General features: G+C 43.9%; 1 protein-coding gene across 2 annotated transcripts in view; it reads left to right on the top strand.

Annotated features, from left to right (window-relative positions):
- Positions 1-16,788, top strand: part of LOC138746697 (supervillin-like) — a 209,926-nt gene that overhangs the window by 12,701 nt on the left and 180,437 nt on the right. The gene's annotated exons all lie outside the window — the stretch shown is intronic.

Genomic DNA, 16,788 nt, shown 5'->3' with positions numbered 1-16,788 from the left:
GCTCTTTTAGACTGAGTTACACGTTTAGGAATTCAAATTTCAGATTTCTGTTTTATTGTCAGAGTACATACATGGCGTCACTTACAACCCTGAGATTCTTTTACCTGCAGGCAAGGCAGAATTACCACTTACTGGTAGCACTAAGAAAAAGTACACACTGTACACATGTAAATAAATAAGGAACTGTAAACAACTGACTGTGCATTACAGAGAGAGAAAGAAGACAATAGAGTGCAAAAGTAAGGGTCCTTAAATGAGTCCCTGATGGTGGAGGGGTAGCAGCTGTTCCTGAACCTGCTGGTACGAGCCTTGTGGTACCTATACCTCTTTTCTGATGGCGGCAACGAAAACAGGGCATGTGCTGGGACGTGTGGGTCCTTGATGATTGCTGCTGTACTCTGAGGGCAGCGTTTCCCGTGAATGTTCTCAATGGTGGGGAAGGTTTTTTGCTGTCCAGGGCTGTGTCCACCACCTTTTACAGGGCTTTACGCTCGGGGTTTGTGGGGTGGGGACTGGTGTCTCCACACCTTTCCACAACATATTTATAGAAATTTAGGTCTTCAATGTCATTCCAAACCTCTGCAAACTCCAGAGGAAGTACAGGCACGGATGTGCTTTTTTCACGATGCCATTAGAGTGTTGGGTCTTGATATTCTATAAGGAAAATTGCTTTTCTTTATCTGCTTTGTGAATGCTTAGAAACCCATAAAATGTGCCCATGTGCCAAGGAAGTTTCCTTGGAATAACTGTTTGCCTTTGCTCCTATTCCTCTTGGGTGAGGGGAATATCAGATTAGTGATCTCAATGCGTAGTTGCTCTGGTGTCATGGGGCTGGATCTCATAAAATATTGCCAACCTTCAACGTTGAGGGGTCAACAGTCCAGCAGGAGAAATTACTGACTGTATCACTATTAATACTTTATGAGACATTGTTTGAATAATTTGGTTTAAATTGCATTGGTAAATTAAATGTAAATTAAATGTAAATTAAATGTCACTTCAAACATTCCAAACTACTTTTTCATGCAAAAGAAGGTTACGTTTCATTTTTGAATGAGAAAGGTCTTCTCATGAACTCTTCTTATTGCTGCACAATTTTGGTGAGTGAGTATTATGACAGCTGTAATATTTGGTTCAATATATTACACCAGGAGGTAGGTCTTCAATTGAGGCAAATGATGCAGGTCATCATCCCAGAGGCCCCTGATGCATCAGCACTGGATGTACAGTAAAATCTCCATTATCTGGAATTCAACCAATTTGGCACCTACGAGCCACAAGGAAAAAAAAAAATTACAGAAAAGAATGCATGTAAGGAGTGTGTCTTTTCTCCCCTGGTCTGCATGGGTTTCCTCCGGGTGCTCTGGTTTCCTCCAACCATTCAAAATGTACCGGGGTTGTAGGTCATTTTGGGTGTAATTGGGTGGTACAGGCTCATGAACCGAAAGGGTCTTTTACCGTGCTGTATGTCTAAATTTAAATATTTTTTTTTAAAATATATAAATGTAAGTTTTTTTTAAAAATTTTTAATTGTCAGCTCCCTAGCAGTTAGTTCGCCAATCACGCCACACGCAATCTCAAGCAAGCAGAAAATTCACTTATCCAGCATTTTCCAATCCCCGTAGGTGCCAGATACTTGGGTTTTTACCGCATTTGGACACAGAGTTCTGATGGGGCCCTGTGACTGTGGTGTGGAGAACTTTACGGTTGCCCCTTCCTATTTCTCTCATCTCCTCCATCCCAGTTAACCTTGCAAGCTTTATGAACTCCCCTCCTTCTAGCCACTTGTCTGTACCTGATGTTAATTAACCCAATGTTATCACCCATACCTTCAGTTGCTTCGGTTATGAACATCTTCATCCCACCACCACTTTCTCGCTTTTTAAAAACCTATCTATTAGATTAAGCTCATGAGCAGAAACACTCCTTCCTCCTGCTGCATCCTGGGGTGTTAAATGTTGTTGGGTCACATTCCTGTGAAATAAATGCCTGAAGATATTTTTATCAGAATCATGAAATTCGTTGTTTGGTGGCAGCAGTATTTTTTTTAAGCCATCAGCATGCGAACAGGCCATTTTGACTCACGAGTCCGTGGTGCCCAATTTACCCCCAATTAACATGTTTTTCTTGAACAGTGCGAGGAAACCAGCGCCCTCAGAGGAAACCCATGCAGACATGGGGAGAACGTACAAAGTTCTTGCAGACAGCTCAGGATTCAAACCCTGGTCTGGTTCTGATCGCTGGTGCTGTAAAGGCGTTACCCTAACCACTACGGCAACTATACCACCCCTTTGTTCAGAACAAGGTGCAAAATTACTTATAAATTACAATTGTGTAAATACAAGATTTAAAAAATAAATAAATAAAAGAGAAAGAGTGAGGTAGTTTAATTGTCCGTTCAGAAATCTGATGGCAGAGGGGAAGAAGCTTACTTTACAGGCAAATGTGCCATTGTTTCACCCATGTCTGGGTTAACCAACAGGTTCTATTGGTTTCCAGAGAGATCATTTCCTCCTTGTTGAGGGATCAACATCAATCGATGAGAATTCGAAGGGAGGTTAGAACAGATGTCTTCAGATGGACTAATGTCAGAGCAAGGAACTCTTGGCCACATTCAATGGTTGATGCATCTTGGGAGAGAATGTTGGGTAAGATGAACAGAGAAAGGATAGAAGGGCAAGTTTTCAATTGCCTAAACACAGCCACAATTACTGAGTATTGAAAAGGAAACATATTAGGGGTTTCTACAGCCATTGATCAGTGATGCAAATTCTTTTCACTGTCACCAAAATCAAGGAGTTGATTGTAGACTTTAGGAAGGGAAAACCAGAGGTGTATGATCCAGCAATCATTGAGGACTCAGAGGTGGAGAGAGTGAGCACTCACTATCTCACGGACCTTTCCTGGATTTTAATGTTATCGTGATATTAATGTATATCTCTATATAACAGTTAAAAATAGGTTTTAATAATTTCTATATTTTTAAATGAGTTACTTGTATTTACTGCCATTTTAATAATGTTTCCTGTGGGAATGAGTTTGACGGTGCACATCCCTTGTGCATCCCCTAAGCCCTCCCTTCCTGTCTCACACTGCTTTTACCTTACTAAGGGAGAAAAAGGAAGAAAACCCAGAAGACGATGATGGTTGCATTATTTTGTCTTTTAAAGGGAGTGAATAAATGCTGGAATCAACTCCATGAGTCATCTCTTCTTCTACACCCAATGCAAACCCATTACATCTACTTCCTCGGGAGTTTGCAGAGGTTCGGTGTGACATCAGAAACCTTGACAAATTTCTGCAGATGTGCAGTATAAAGTGTGCTGACCGGTTGTATCACGGCCTTTTATGTGAAGAGAAAGCCCCACAAAAGGTCATTGACTCAACCCAGTACATAACCGGTGAAAATCTTCCCCACCATTGAGAAAATCTACATGGAGGGCTGCTGTCGGAGAGCAGCAGCAATCATCGAGGATCCACGCCACCCAAGGCAGGCTCTGTTCCCGATGCTGCCTTCAGGAAAGAGGGATCAGTGCCACAAGGCTCATACCACCAGGTTTAGGAACAGCAGCTACCCCTCCACCATCAGATTCCTCGATGACAAACTCAATCAGAGACTCATTTAAGGACTCGTACTTTGCATGTTATTTATTACTGAATTTTTTCTTGTATTTTCACAGTCAGTTTGTTTACATTTCTTTGTTTGTTTACTTTTCTCTCTTCTGTATACGTATCTTTTTCTGATTACACTTTACCAATAAGTTGAAATTCTGCCTCGCCTGCAGGAAGAAGAATCTCAGGGTTGAATGCGATGTCATGTATGTACTCTGACAATAAATTTGATCTTGAGGTTCCTGAGTAGTTCTCCCTGCTGGTCATTTTAGTATGGCTGCTATTATTCATGTTTATGCCAGCTGCCATTTTCTATATACTTCAGAGTGAATCACCAGTTGATGTCTAGAACAGTAAGATGCAATCTCTGCAGTTTCGTGCCTCTCCTAGTCCAACACAAATGCTCTGATCTCACCACTTTCATTTTCTATCAAGAATTAACAAAGTTAGAGCTTTAACTGCTTTCCTCTGCAGTATCACATGGTTGCACTTTACTGAGCGATCTGTTGATTTAGAATGTAGAGGCAGGATTCTTTCAGCTGCTCTATTATCTGGAGGTGTGTTCTACAGCCCTTCGTAAACTTTCTAAATCAAGAATAACTAAGGGACAGAGTCTCAAATGTCTTTTTTTCCCACCTACCTTGAGGGAAGGCTCAGGCCCAAAATGTCAGTCATACCTCCTATGGACGCTGCAAGACCGGCTGAGCTCCTCCAGCATTTCTGTGCTTTAATTACCATCAAAGCATCCGCAGACTTCCTGTTTCTCGACGTAGCCTCGGGGTACAGGGCAGTAGGATGGAGGTGAGGAGGAACTGCTTTACCCAGAGTCAGGTGAATCGATGGAATTCTCTGCCCATTGAAGCAGCGGTGTCTGCCTCGGTAAATTTATTTAAGACAAGGTTGAATAGACTTTTATTAAGGAATATGGGGAAAAGGCAGGTAGGTGGAGATGAGCCCATCATCAGGCCTGCCGTGATCTAATTGAATGGCGGAGCAGGCTTGACAGGCCGGATGGACAACTTCTATTCCTATTTCTTAGGCTCTTCTGTAATATTTTTATCCCTCATTCTATGGGTGACACCTACAGGTCATTGAGAAAACAAACCAAGGTCTTTTCATAGAAAAGAATCATTGGAGTATACAGCACAGAAATGAGCCTTTTCATTTCACCTCATCTATGGGATGTGATCCCAATCTGTACCAATCCTTTTTTTATGCATTAGGCCTGTGTCCCTCAGCATCTTTCCTATCCACATAGCATCCAAATGCCTTTCAAATGTTGAAATTGTACCTCCTCTACAATGTTGTATGGCAGCTGGTTCTATATTTCCACCTGTGTGGTGGGGGGGGGGGGGGAAATGATCCATCAGATACCCTCAGAGTTTCTCCCTTCACACCTGAAACCTATATCCTCCAGTTGATTAGATGTCTACCAAACTAATTGACTCTGCCTTCAACACAATAGTGCCAGGTAAACTTATCTCTACACTTTGAGGCTGTAAACTCAGCACCCTCTCCTCCCTGCATTGGATCCATGACTTCCTGTCCTTCAGACTGCAATCACACCTCCTCCATGATCACCTTTATCACCAGTGTCCCCCACAACTCAAGCCCCTTTCACACTTGCCAGTGGTCCCAGGAATCGAATGCCAATTGGCCTTTAAAGTGGCAAGTGTGAAAGCAAAATCTGCTCAATGCCGGCGTCAGATGACGTCATTTTGCGTCAGGGATTGCCGGCTTCAACCCTTAGTACAATCCCCGGCGTCTGCAGACACCAACGTTGAGATCAGGCAAGTGTGAAATGGGCAATGGCATTGCAGGCACTTCCTATTAAAGGTAGAACAGACCAAACGTTGGGGATAAAACCTTGCAAGTGTGAAACCGTTCAGTGTCCCAGTTAGGAGTGGTCTAGTGTGAAAGCCCAAACCCCTATTCCTATCCTGGGACACTGAACGACTGATTTACTGGGATGCAAGTGTGAAAGGGGCTTTAGTCCCCTACCCTACTTGGTGTACACTCATAAACTCCATCTATCAATTCACAGATGGCAGGATCTTTGGAGGGACGACAACTTCATCATTACATATGGTTAGAAAAATGTACTAAAATACTGTTTTCTTCTTGTGCATGGTCTCTCTGAGAAATTGCCACCAGCAGGATCAACTCTGCACGATTTCCCCCTCCCCTCAAAAAATAAATTGATGCAAATCAACCACATTTCTTGCCTCAGATATTGAAGAGAGTGAAACATGAAAGTCTTCATGTGTTGTAATTGTAGTAAGAACTCGCAGAAATGCTGGAGGAACTCTGCTAGTCCCACAACCTCCACAGGAGGTAAATATAAGTTACTGACATTTCTGGCCTGAGCCTTTTTTCAAGGCATAAGCAAAAAGCAGGAAGGAATCTGAATAAAGGCTGAAGAATGGGAGGTGAAAGAGTCCAGACTAACAAAAGGTTTCAATTGGGTTTGATAAGAGGAAAAGTGAGAATTGATTTAACTCAGTGAAAGGAGCTGGAGGGAAAAGCAGGCAGGCCCCTTAATTAAAGATTGGAGATTAATGGAGTAGAATGGGAGGGGGAGGAGTCCAGGCCTAGCAGTTAATTAGATATGATACCTTTTGGTGACGTAGGTTTTCATCATTATTTATTACAGGCTGTGGGGGTATCTGCCCCCACCATCCCTTCAGGTAGTGCATCTGAGATTCTACCTCTCCTCATTCCAACCCTGGAATCTCCATATTTGTCTCAGGATCAAATCTGTTGTGTAACATACATGATTTCTTTGGTATCAGAATTTATTGTCGTGAACCTGGCAGAAAATTCATTGTTTTGTGGCAGCAAGGCCAAGCAAATATTGCCCTAAAATTACATTTAAAAATTAATAAATCAGTGCAAAACATTAAAAAAAGTGAGTTAGTGCCTGTGGTTCACTGTCCTTTCAGATATCTGATGACAGAGAGGAAGAAGCTGTCAAAAGTAAAACATGAAAGTCTGCAGACACCATGGTGGAAGTAAAAACACGAAATGCTGGAGAAACTCAGCTGGTCAAACAGTGTATTTTATGTAGCAAAGATAAAGATACAGAACCAATGTTTCGGGCCTGAGCCCTTCATCAAGGTTTGGAAGAAGCTGTCCTTGTGCTTGGCATCAGGCTCCTACACCTCCTTCCCAATGGTGGCAGTGGGATATATTGCCGCAGCACAGGTGCCATATCATTGCACATTGTTGTTGCGGCTGTCATAACATCATAAAAATTGCCACACTGTCCTGCTGGGAACAGAACCCAACTGCAAACTGGAAGGATTGTAAAATGTCTCATTAGCCTTTTCCCAACTTGGGCCTTGTTCTCCAGCTCCTCACAGGCACTCAAATACAGGTTAATTGCAGTGTTTATTTTAGATGACTGGCAACTGGTGATTATGTTGAACAAAAGCACTTTGCAACAGAGACAAACCGGGCTCAGTCACACTCATTTATACTACATACCTGCATTTGAGCAATGCTGCTTAATCACTCATCGAGGTGATTACAGTGTGCCAGGTGTGGAATAACACCACAAATCAGGCATTGTATGTTTCCCCTCCATCAATCACATCAACGACTAAGACTTACAAAGAAAATTGACAGCGCTGGCATTTGCAAAATTGAGTCTGATGGAATTCAGATTTCCAAAGAGGGGCGCCTTAAAAAGTAGACTGAAGGGCTGTTTATTTTCTTCCATATGTTGCTTGCTCTCAGTAAGTGTGAATGCTCTTCTCCTTTTATCTTTCACAACCAGTCACGATAGACTTTGAGGCAAAATGTGAAAGCCCACATTCATTCTCTTGGAAACGGCTCCCCTAACACCATAGCTCACTGGGGTCTTCGACCTTCCTGGTTAGATTTACAGCCACCCTGGAAGGATTGGTAGTGAAGAAAGCAAATGCTATGTTGGCCTTCATTTCAAGAGGAATGGTGTTCAAGAATAAAGAGGTGTTGATGAGGCTGTATGGGGCACTGGTGAGACCTCATTTGGAGTACTGTGTGCAGTTTTGGGCCCCCCATCTTAGAAAGGAGAGGGTGCCGAGGAGATTTACTAGGATGATTCCCGGAATGCAGGGGCTAACGTACGAGGAGCGTTTGGCAGCTCTTAGGTTGTATTCATTGAAGTATAGGAGAATGAGAGGAGATCTTATAGAGGCATTTCGTATTTTGAAAGGTTTAGGGTGGATGTGGGTAAGATGTTTCCCGTGGTGGGCAAATCGAGGACAAGGGGTCATAGTCTGAAAATTAGAGGTTATCCATATAAAACAGAGGTTAGGAAGAACTTCTTTAGCCAGAGGGTTGTGGATCTGTGGAACTCACTGCCGCATACAGCAGTGGAAGCCAGATCACTGGGAGTATTTAAACAAGAAATAGATAAGTATCTCATTAGTGAGGATATCAAGGGATATGGGGAAAAGGCCAGAAATTGGAACTAGTGTAGAGTAGCTTAGTGTAGATTTACAGAACAGACTCGATGGGCCTAGTGGCCTGGTTCTGTTTCTTTGCCTTGTGATCTTGTGATTATTCCATGGTGTGCGCAATGCAGTAGCTGCAGGATTTTTGTTGACTGGTGCGTTCTTTTCTGCCGTCTGCTCGTTAGAGTAGAAGTGCTCATCAGAATTACAGGTGACCACCGTGAACAAAGAGAAGCTAGAGGAAGTCAGCAGGGGAGGCAGGATCCATGGAGTGAAAGTGGTCAGTCAATGTTTTGTCTCACCACCCTTTATCAAGACACTTCAGATAAAAGGTCCTAACCCAAACTTTTGGAGAGGCAGTCTCAATAAAACTGCAGTTCTGTGATTATAGTTGATTTTTTAATGATTTCAGTTACATTTTTTTCTGGTTTCCTTAGCTCCCTCACCAAAAGGCAAGAGGGAGAGAGAAAGGGGGAAGTGAGAAATGAGAGAGAGAGAGAGAAAGAGAGTGGAAGTGAGACATGAGGGGTAGCAAAGAGATGATAGAGAGGGGAAGTGAGAGATATGTGTTTGAGGGAGAGGGAATGATGCCTGACCCATTGAGATCCAACAGCATCTCGTTGATTCGACCACATGGAGTATCATGTGCTGTGATTATGAGGACATAGATGGCTGGATATTCAGAGCCTTTTCCCGGCATGGTGGAGTCACAAAATATAGAGATTACTGAACAGAAGTTCATTATAACTTGCACAAAGGTAGAGTGAGAAAGTCTGTTTGACGAGCAGTGAAACAGATAATACAGAATGCAGAGTTCCAGAGATGCTGATCAGCTAGAACAAAACAAGGCAACGTTATTTTATTAGCATGAGACCTGCTCAGGAGTCTGATAAAGGTGGGGAAGAAACTGTCTTTGAATCTTGCTTTGCATGGTCTCACCCTCACAATTCCTCCTGATGTGTGTTTGTGGGTGGTGGTCTAGTGGGTATGATGGTCTGAGCTGCCTTCACAACTCTCTGCAGTTTCATGAGGCCTTGAGTGCAACAGTTCCCATATCACACAGCGATGGACTGGATACTTCCAATGGTGCATCTGCGAAGGATGCAGCTGATGTGGCGGATTTCCTCAGGCTTCGGGAGTGGTAGAGATGCTGGTGCACTTGGATGACCGTTGCTTGATGCAGTTGGACCACGACGGGTGATTCGAGATGCTTCTCCCAGGAACTCCACCTCAGAACTATTGATGTCGTCTTACTGACATTGAGGGAGATGCTGTTGAAATGACCAGTATTTATGACTCATCCCTTAACTGCCCAATGTCTCATTGCTCAATTTCAAAGTCTAGCACTTTGCCAAGGGTTTAGAGACATGTAGATCTGCAAAGTATTTTCCTCATGGATATCCATGTGCCAGATAGATTTTTGAAACAATCTGATCATAAAGTTTTCTTTGGCTTGGCTTCGCGGACGAAGATTTATGGAGGGGGTAAAAAAGTCCACGTCAGCTGCAGGCTCGTTTGTGGCTGACCAGTCCGATGCGGGACAGGCAGACACGATTGCAGCGGTTGCAAGGGAAAATTGGTTGGTTGGGGTTGGGTGTTGGGTTTTTCCTCCTTTGCCTTTTGTCAGTGAGGTGGGTACATTGTTAAATAACTAAACTCAAAATTCCCATTACCCCTGGGGGGCTGGACCACGTGATTTAACATGACTATTTTCTATGAAGTAGCATGAAAGCAGCAGGTCCAGCCTTTTCTTTCCATAATGGTAAACATTAATGGAGCTCGAACATTGAAGAAGATTCCTCAGGGGAAGAATCTGATTGCTTGACGGGCCAGCTCAACCATTCTACCTCAGGAAAACACTGCAAGCATGCAACTGCTTTTTTTTTTTCATTTTTCTCCAAGGAGTTAAGGAATTACTGGCAGGCCTCTTGAAATTATAGTTCGTGAGTTCACACAAGTAACATTGTACTCAGGTTTTAAAAAGTTGGAATGATTTATTTTAATTCCTGGGGGTTAAATTTAAAAAAAAAACCCTACCTATGATAACACTATCCGTGCTGTTTTATTGTGAATAATAATTACAGAATGATGGCATTCAGTCCGTCAAGCCAGTTCTGCCACTGAATCAGATTAAAGCTGCTTGCATTGTAGCACAATGCCCATTATCATTCCTTAATACAGTAAAACCCCCAATATCTGGCACCTATAGAGATTGTTAGATGCCAGGTAAGTGTATTTTCTGATGGCTTGAGATTGCGTGTTGAGTGATTGGCGAACTGACCGATAGGGATTGCCAATTTTAAATGCATATTTTTTAACCTATTTATTTTCCGCGATTTTTTTTGACGGTTGCTTGATGCTGCTGCTTGCTTGAACTCCGGATAACGGGGATGTTACTGTATATCCCTTTGTCTATTGAGGGTTACTTGGGTAGTTTTGACATTTTCTTCATCCCTACTTCATCGTTTTATGAAGGGTGCATTAAACGTTTCGCCTGTTTTTACTTGAAGAGGCGATTCCTGATCACCCCAAACTGGCCGATTCCAGAAATCCTGTGTCTCCATTCTCCATAAAGAATTGGTTTCTTTATCCAATCAATTAACTTCATTAACGCCACAAACAAGTCTTCTCCTCCTCAAGAATGAGGATGACTTGCAAGAAAAAATCTGCTGGTCAAGGGCAATACACACACGTGCAAGAAGAACTCAGCAGGTCATGCAGCTAAAGGGTAGCCAACGTTTTGGCCCTGGGCCCAGGTGACCTACTGAGTTTCTCCAGCGGGTTTGTGTATTGCACTCGAGGGTTGAGGGTTCTGACCTGGCTGACAAGACTTATTTAGTAACAGTGGACTTTTCTGCAGATGCAGTGGGGGGGGGGGGCAAGGGCAGGTGATTTGAAAGGTGGTGGTCTGCCACTGCCTCTTCGCAGGACCTCTATGCCCTCAATATCATCCCGAACATGCCTTCTCCACTTACAGCAGTCAAGGACCAGGAGTCAGTGGGGACGTTTCACTTCTCTAAGGCTGTTCAATCCGCTGTGCTCTGGAAGAAAACCCTCCATCTACTTTGGACAGAACCTTTCTACCACCAGGCTCAGTCCACAAAGGTGTGAGGTGACATCGAGGCAAAGCTGAGATCACCACAATTGCCAACAATAAACGCCCCTCTTGAGATGTTAGTCATGGATGACTAGCTTTAACTGTGCCTGATAACACACAGCGTGCATGCTTGAGAGTCCTTGGGGGGTGAACAGGATCTCTCATTAGTGTAAAATACAACCCAGCTCTCCACAGGAGAGATGCCCGATACCAACCATTTGAGCCTATGGGATTGCTTGGGTGTTAATGAGTTGCAGGTGGGACAAAAAGACTTTTAAACTTAAGAGGATGAATGTGCTCCTTCACTAGCACTGTTGGGAGCACCTTCACCACACAGACTGCCGAAGCTTAAATTCACGTTGTTAAGAGTGGATTCTAAATGTTGGGGACACCAACATCACAAGAGTATTTTTTTTAATTTAGCAGAGGGGACGTGTGTGGAAAGGCAGATGGACTGGAGGGGGAGGAATGCTTCAGCCTGGCCTTTGGGTCAGTGCTTCTGGTTACGCTATGTTTACTTTGAACGACTCCTGTCAGTGGAAATGCTGCAGTATAAATACAGTCAATCGCTCCTGCGAAATGTACCAACTATCAGGGGCCCCATTTGAACACCACATGTGACTGAGAAAATAAGGTTTTTTTTGTAATCTCTGTCCTTATCTTGAGCCAAGTATGTCAGGTCATTAACCTTCGTACTCTAAAATACTGGGTTTTTATTTGTTTTTGCAGATTTACTTGCACAGAGCCAGGTGACAGTGGGGGCGCTGGAAATGGGACTTTGGTGTGTGTTGTGAGCAATGCTGGTGTTGGAGAGGATCCAGGGGAGGTTTACAAGAATAATCCAGAGGGGGAGAGGGTTAGTACATGAGGAGCATTTGACAGCTCTGGGGCTGTACTCACTGGAGCTTAGAAAGATGAAGGGGGATCTCATTGAAACCTACCGTATATTGAAAGGGCTGGAGAGAGTGGGCATGAAGAAAATGATTTCAGTTGTGAAAGATTCTAGGACCAGAGGGCATAGCTTCAGAAAAAAAGGATGTCCATTTAGAAGAAAGATGAGGAGAATTTTTGTTTCAGCCAGCGGGTGGAACTCATTGCCACAGACAGCTGTGGAGGCCAAATCATTGGTTGAAGAGGAAGTTGATAGGTTCTCGATTAGTAAGGCTGGCAATGGTTCCAAGGAGAAGGCAGGAGAATGAGGTTGAAAGCATCAGCCATGATTCGAATGGTGGAGAAGACTCATTGGACCGAGTGGCCTACTTCTGCTCCTAGTTATGAGAGAAAGTTAAAGCCAGGTTTCCTTCTCCTGCTGTTAAATGCATTTATCCTGGCATAAGATGAGGTTGCTAGCTAGGTCAAGTGCGATTCTCCACATGGTTGAATTGTCTGTGCCCAATAAAATCAAAAGACATAAGGAGCAGAATTCGACCATTCAGTCAAGTCTGACCAATTAGAATGAATCGCCATTTGAACCACGGCTGATGGATTTTTCCTCTCTACCCCAAGTCTTGGCTCGTACATGAACATTTACCATGTAATACCAAAGGGAAAAAAGGTCTTGTGTATCCTACGGAGGGAGAGAGATCACTTGAGTACATTTTGCAAATGATATCGTGGCATCTGTGCAGACAGGTTGGCACAAGTAGCATAGCGGTTAGCACAACAGCTTTACAGTACCAGCGACTGGAACTGGACCTTGATTTGAATCCCGTGCTGTCTGTAAGGGGTTTGAATGTTTTCCTCGTGGCTGCGTGGGTTTTCTCTGGGGGCTCCCGTTTCCTCCCACCATTCAAAAATGTACAGGGGTGTAAATTAGGTAGCACGGACTCACATGGCCAAATTGGCCTGTTACAGTGCTCTATGACTAAATTATATATTTTGTTAATTAAAATAGAATCTCAGCATATGGTCAGGAGTACTCCAGTCCTTGGGGTATTGTGTGCACAGAGCACAAAGCACACAGAGAGGTGCTTTTGATGCCGTGCAGAGCTGGGAGCGCAATGAGTGCTTCGGCAGCTCAAAGGCACCAGAGTTGCTGCTGTCCCTTCTCTCTGTGGATTTAACTGAGGCTTGTTGTCATCAGTGGCTCTGTGTGTGACCAAACAAATTGATGAGCGTCACAAATCTTTCAGTGGCCAATGTTGCATTATGCCAAGAATCTATGGAGCTGAGTTTGTGCACTCAACCATAATTTAAGGAACCAATTAAGGATCGATTTGTTGTGGCATTTGGGGATAACTTAGGGCTAAAATAATGGTAATATTGAGTTGAGTTGTTTAAGTTACAGTAAATCCGTGCAACAAAGAAGGATAGAACATAAGAAATAGGAGCAGGAGTAGGCCATTCAGCCCATCAAGCCTGCTCTGCCATTCAATGAGATCATGACTCATCTCCGCTACTTGCCTTTCTTCCCCCCCCCCCATATCTCTTAATTCCCATTTTGTATGGCTCTCTGGTCTGAGAAGGAAAGGAAGGAGGTGGGGACTGAGGAGGGAAAATCTTTTTATTGAGGCCTCTGTCTGATTTTTGACACTCGGGCCTGGAACATTAATCGCCTTTTACTTTCTATAGATGCTGCGTAATCTGTGAAGTTTGTCCACCACCTTGTGTCCTTGCTCAGTACCAGTTTGTGAGAAGGGTCAAGGAGATATGGATAGTTTCAGTGGACGGTGAGGGATGCAGCAGGAAAAAGACCATGTGAAGAAACGTGAATTTGTCCACTTTGCCAGATGCAGAATATTTTTAAATGGTGAGAGAATGAAAGGTGTTGCAAAGGCATCCAGGTACCCTTGTATATGAAGCACTGAAAGTTAATGTCAGGCACGTAGGAAAGCAAATAGTTCAGTGCAAGAGGATTTGAAGACAGGAGCAAGGAAATATTATTAAGTTCTACGATACCTTAAGATATTTGGGGGAGTTCAGATAAAGAGAATGCAATGGTGATTTACCATGTTGATTCTCAAGGTGAGTGGTTGACCTTCGAGTGAAACTTGAACATCTGCAGACGTTGTGATTGTACTAAAAACACACAGAAATGTTGGAGGAAGCCAGCCAATTGATCTTAGTGGACATGGTGAAGGTTCTCCAGGATTTACAAGATGTGATTGGGATCTTATTGAAATGTATAAAGTTCTTATGAGGCCTGACAGTGTAGGTGTAGAAATGATGCAACTCCTCAGTGGGATGTCTAGAACAGAGGTCATAAAACTTGTCGTTCAGGGCAAGGCTGAGAAGAAAACATCTTCGACTGGTGGCTACTGAATCTTTGGAATTCTCTACCCAAGAATTGAGGGAGGGGTGGTGGTGGGAAGGAAGAGGTGGGTTGCTGCAGTGCTTCCGTCTCTGGGTATATTCAAGATGGATGAATCATGAACTTTAATTCTCTTTTTACTGATGCTGCCTAGTGTTTCCAGCATTTACATTTGGGATATTGATTGATAAATTTCCAGATATTAGGAGAATCATGATGTGCATCCAGAAGAGCGGTGCTGACATATATACTGTATTGAATGGCATAATAATGGGCCAAATTACCTACTTCTGCTTTTGTTCTTGTTCTTTGTTCCCCTCTCCAGTTCTGAATGGTCTCTGACATCCAGATCCTACCCTCCCAGCCCCCAGCCCTGTCTCCCTGTTGCATTATCAATTAGACCCAACAGACTAGAAATCGAGATTAATAGGCTTTAATCACTATAAACTTACAGGCATCTCTTATATGTTGTTGGCTCGATTCCATGGCAAAACTAAGGGAGGGGATTGAGCATAACTGCTTTTATTAAGAATCCGGAGGGGGAGGAGTTACAGTATCAGGGGTGGTCCAACCAGTACAATGCATGTATTAGAGTGTTCCACCACACTCTTTCTCTCTCTCTTCCCTTTTCCTTCTGTCTCCCTTCACAGAGCCAAAATCATTTATCTATCGTATCCAATTAACACCCTGTTGGTCTGGACTCCTCCCTCCCTCTTCCATTCTTCCCTCTTTCCCTGTCAGTCTTTATTGAGAAGCCTATCTGCTTTTCACTTGTACTTTGAAGAAGGCCTCAGGCCCGAAACATTGCTAAGAGATCTTTACCTCCGACGGAGGCTGCAAGATCGACTGAGCTCCTCCGGAATTTCTGTGCATTTTTATGACAGTCTGCAGCATTTCATTGCATCCACGTCAGTGAACCTCCCATACTGGTATACAAACAAATAACACGTCACGGTCTTCTGGAGCCTCCTGTTGTCTCAGGTGGGTTGTGGCACTTGCCTTGCTGCCATCACACACCTTGCCCCTCTGCAACGGAGCAAGACTGATTTTTTTTTCAGGTTGGCGATCACATTTTTAAATGGGAAAAGAACCTTCACTGAGCAAGACTGTACTGTCTAAACAACACCAGCAGTGTGGAATGGCTGCTCCATCAAAACTGGGAATGGAATCGAAAAGTAATCAGTTGCAGAAAGTTCCACATAAAAGAACTCATTCCCAAATATGGTTTTCATTTTTCTACCCTGTTGCTGGCTGGCTACATATTTTCAACACCTTCTATATTTAAAGAGGCCTGTTTTGTGTTTGAGAGTAGGATGTAATGATATAATATCAGTAGCAACTAAAAACATTTTTTGAAAAATAAATCAGTTTCCATTTCAAAAATTAGACCTGAAGTTCAGTAATCTCACAATAATCAGTGCTTGGCTGGCGTAGGGTGTGGGGATCAGAGCGGACAGTTCACAGAGTGTACTCGAATCCAAAGTCTAAGCTAAAGAGGACACCAGAAACTCCTGGAAGTGCTCCGTGCTCCGTAAGCTTCTGTGGAAAGAGAAGCAGGGTTGATGTTCCAGATCAAAGACATAGCCAGACCCTTTGAATGTTAACTCACTCGCCTGACCTGCCGATGTCTGCAGCAGCTGTCGTGGTTATATTTTCTCTAGATGTTGGTCTTGGGGAGTAGGTCTGCAGCTGAGTGTGTGCTGGGAGGAGGGAACAGTAAGGATGGGGAGTGTTGGTGGGGGAATGTAGCAGTAACCACGGGGAGTGGAGAGTAACTCAGAGAGAGAATAGTGATGGGGGAGGGATTGGAGTATGTGAGTGACGGAGCAGGTGGGGTGACTATGGGTGGGTGGTGACTGTGGAGGGGTGGGGGTTGTTGTGGAGTGACTGTGGTGTGGTAGTGACTCTAGGTTTTGGCGGGGTGGGCAGAGTGACTGTGATGGTTGGGTACTGACTATGTGTGGGGAGAGCAACCTGGGGGGTGGGGGGGGGGTGACTGGCGGATGAGGTGACCAGGGAATGGGGAGTGACGGGATGGTGAGTTGACTGTTGGGGTGGGGATGTGACTAGGATCACGGTGACTGTGCTGGTTGGGGGAATGACTGGGGGTGGGGAGGAGTGACTCTGGGGTTGGGGAGGTGAGATGTCCGGAGATGTGGGTGACAATGAAGGCTACCTGCTGAATTCTGGAAGATAGGATTGAACAGATGGGTGCTCTCTGATCAGTGTGAATTCAGTGGGTTGAACAGTCTTTTTCCATTCTGTATGGCACCATGAAATCATGGGATCTGAGGGATGATTTGGAGTGAGAGGGACAAGAATGATGGAAGGGGAGAGGGGGGGTCAGGGTCTCCACTGAGGCAGGATCCAGATGGGGAATCAAGGAGAGA

Source organism: Narcine bancroftii, chromosome 12 (genome assembly GCF_036971445.1).
Source record: "Narcine bancroftii isolate sNarBan1 chromosome 12, sNarBan1.hap1, whole genome shotgun sequence".
Classification (NCBI taxonomy): Eukaryota; Metazoa; Chordata; class Chondrichthyes; order Torpediniformes; family Narcinidae; genus Narcine; species Narcine bancroftii.
Note: the sequence above shows the minus strand (reverse complement) of the source record. Positions and strands in the feature narration are given on the sequence as shown.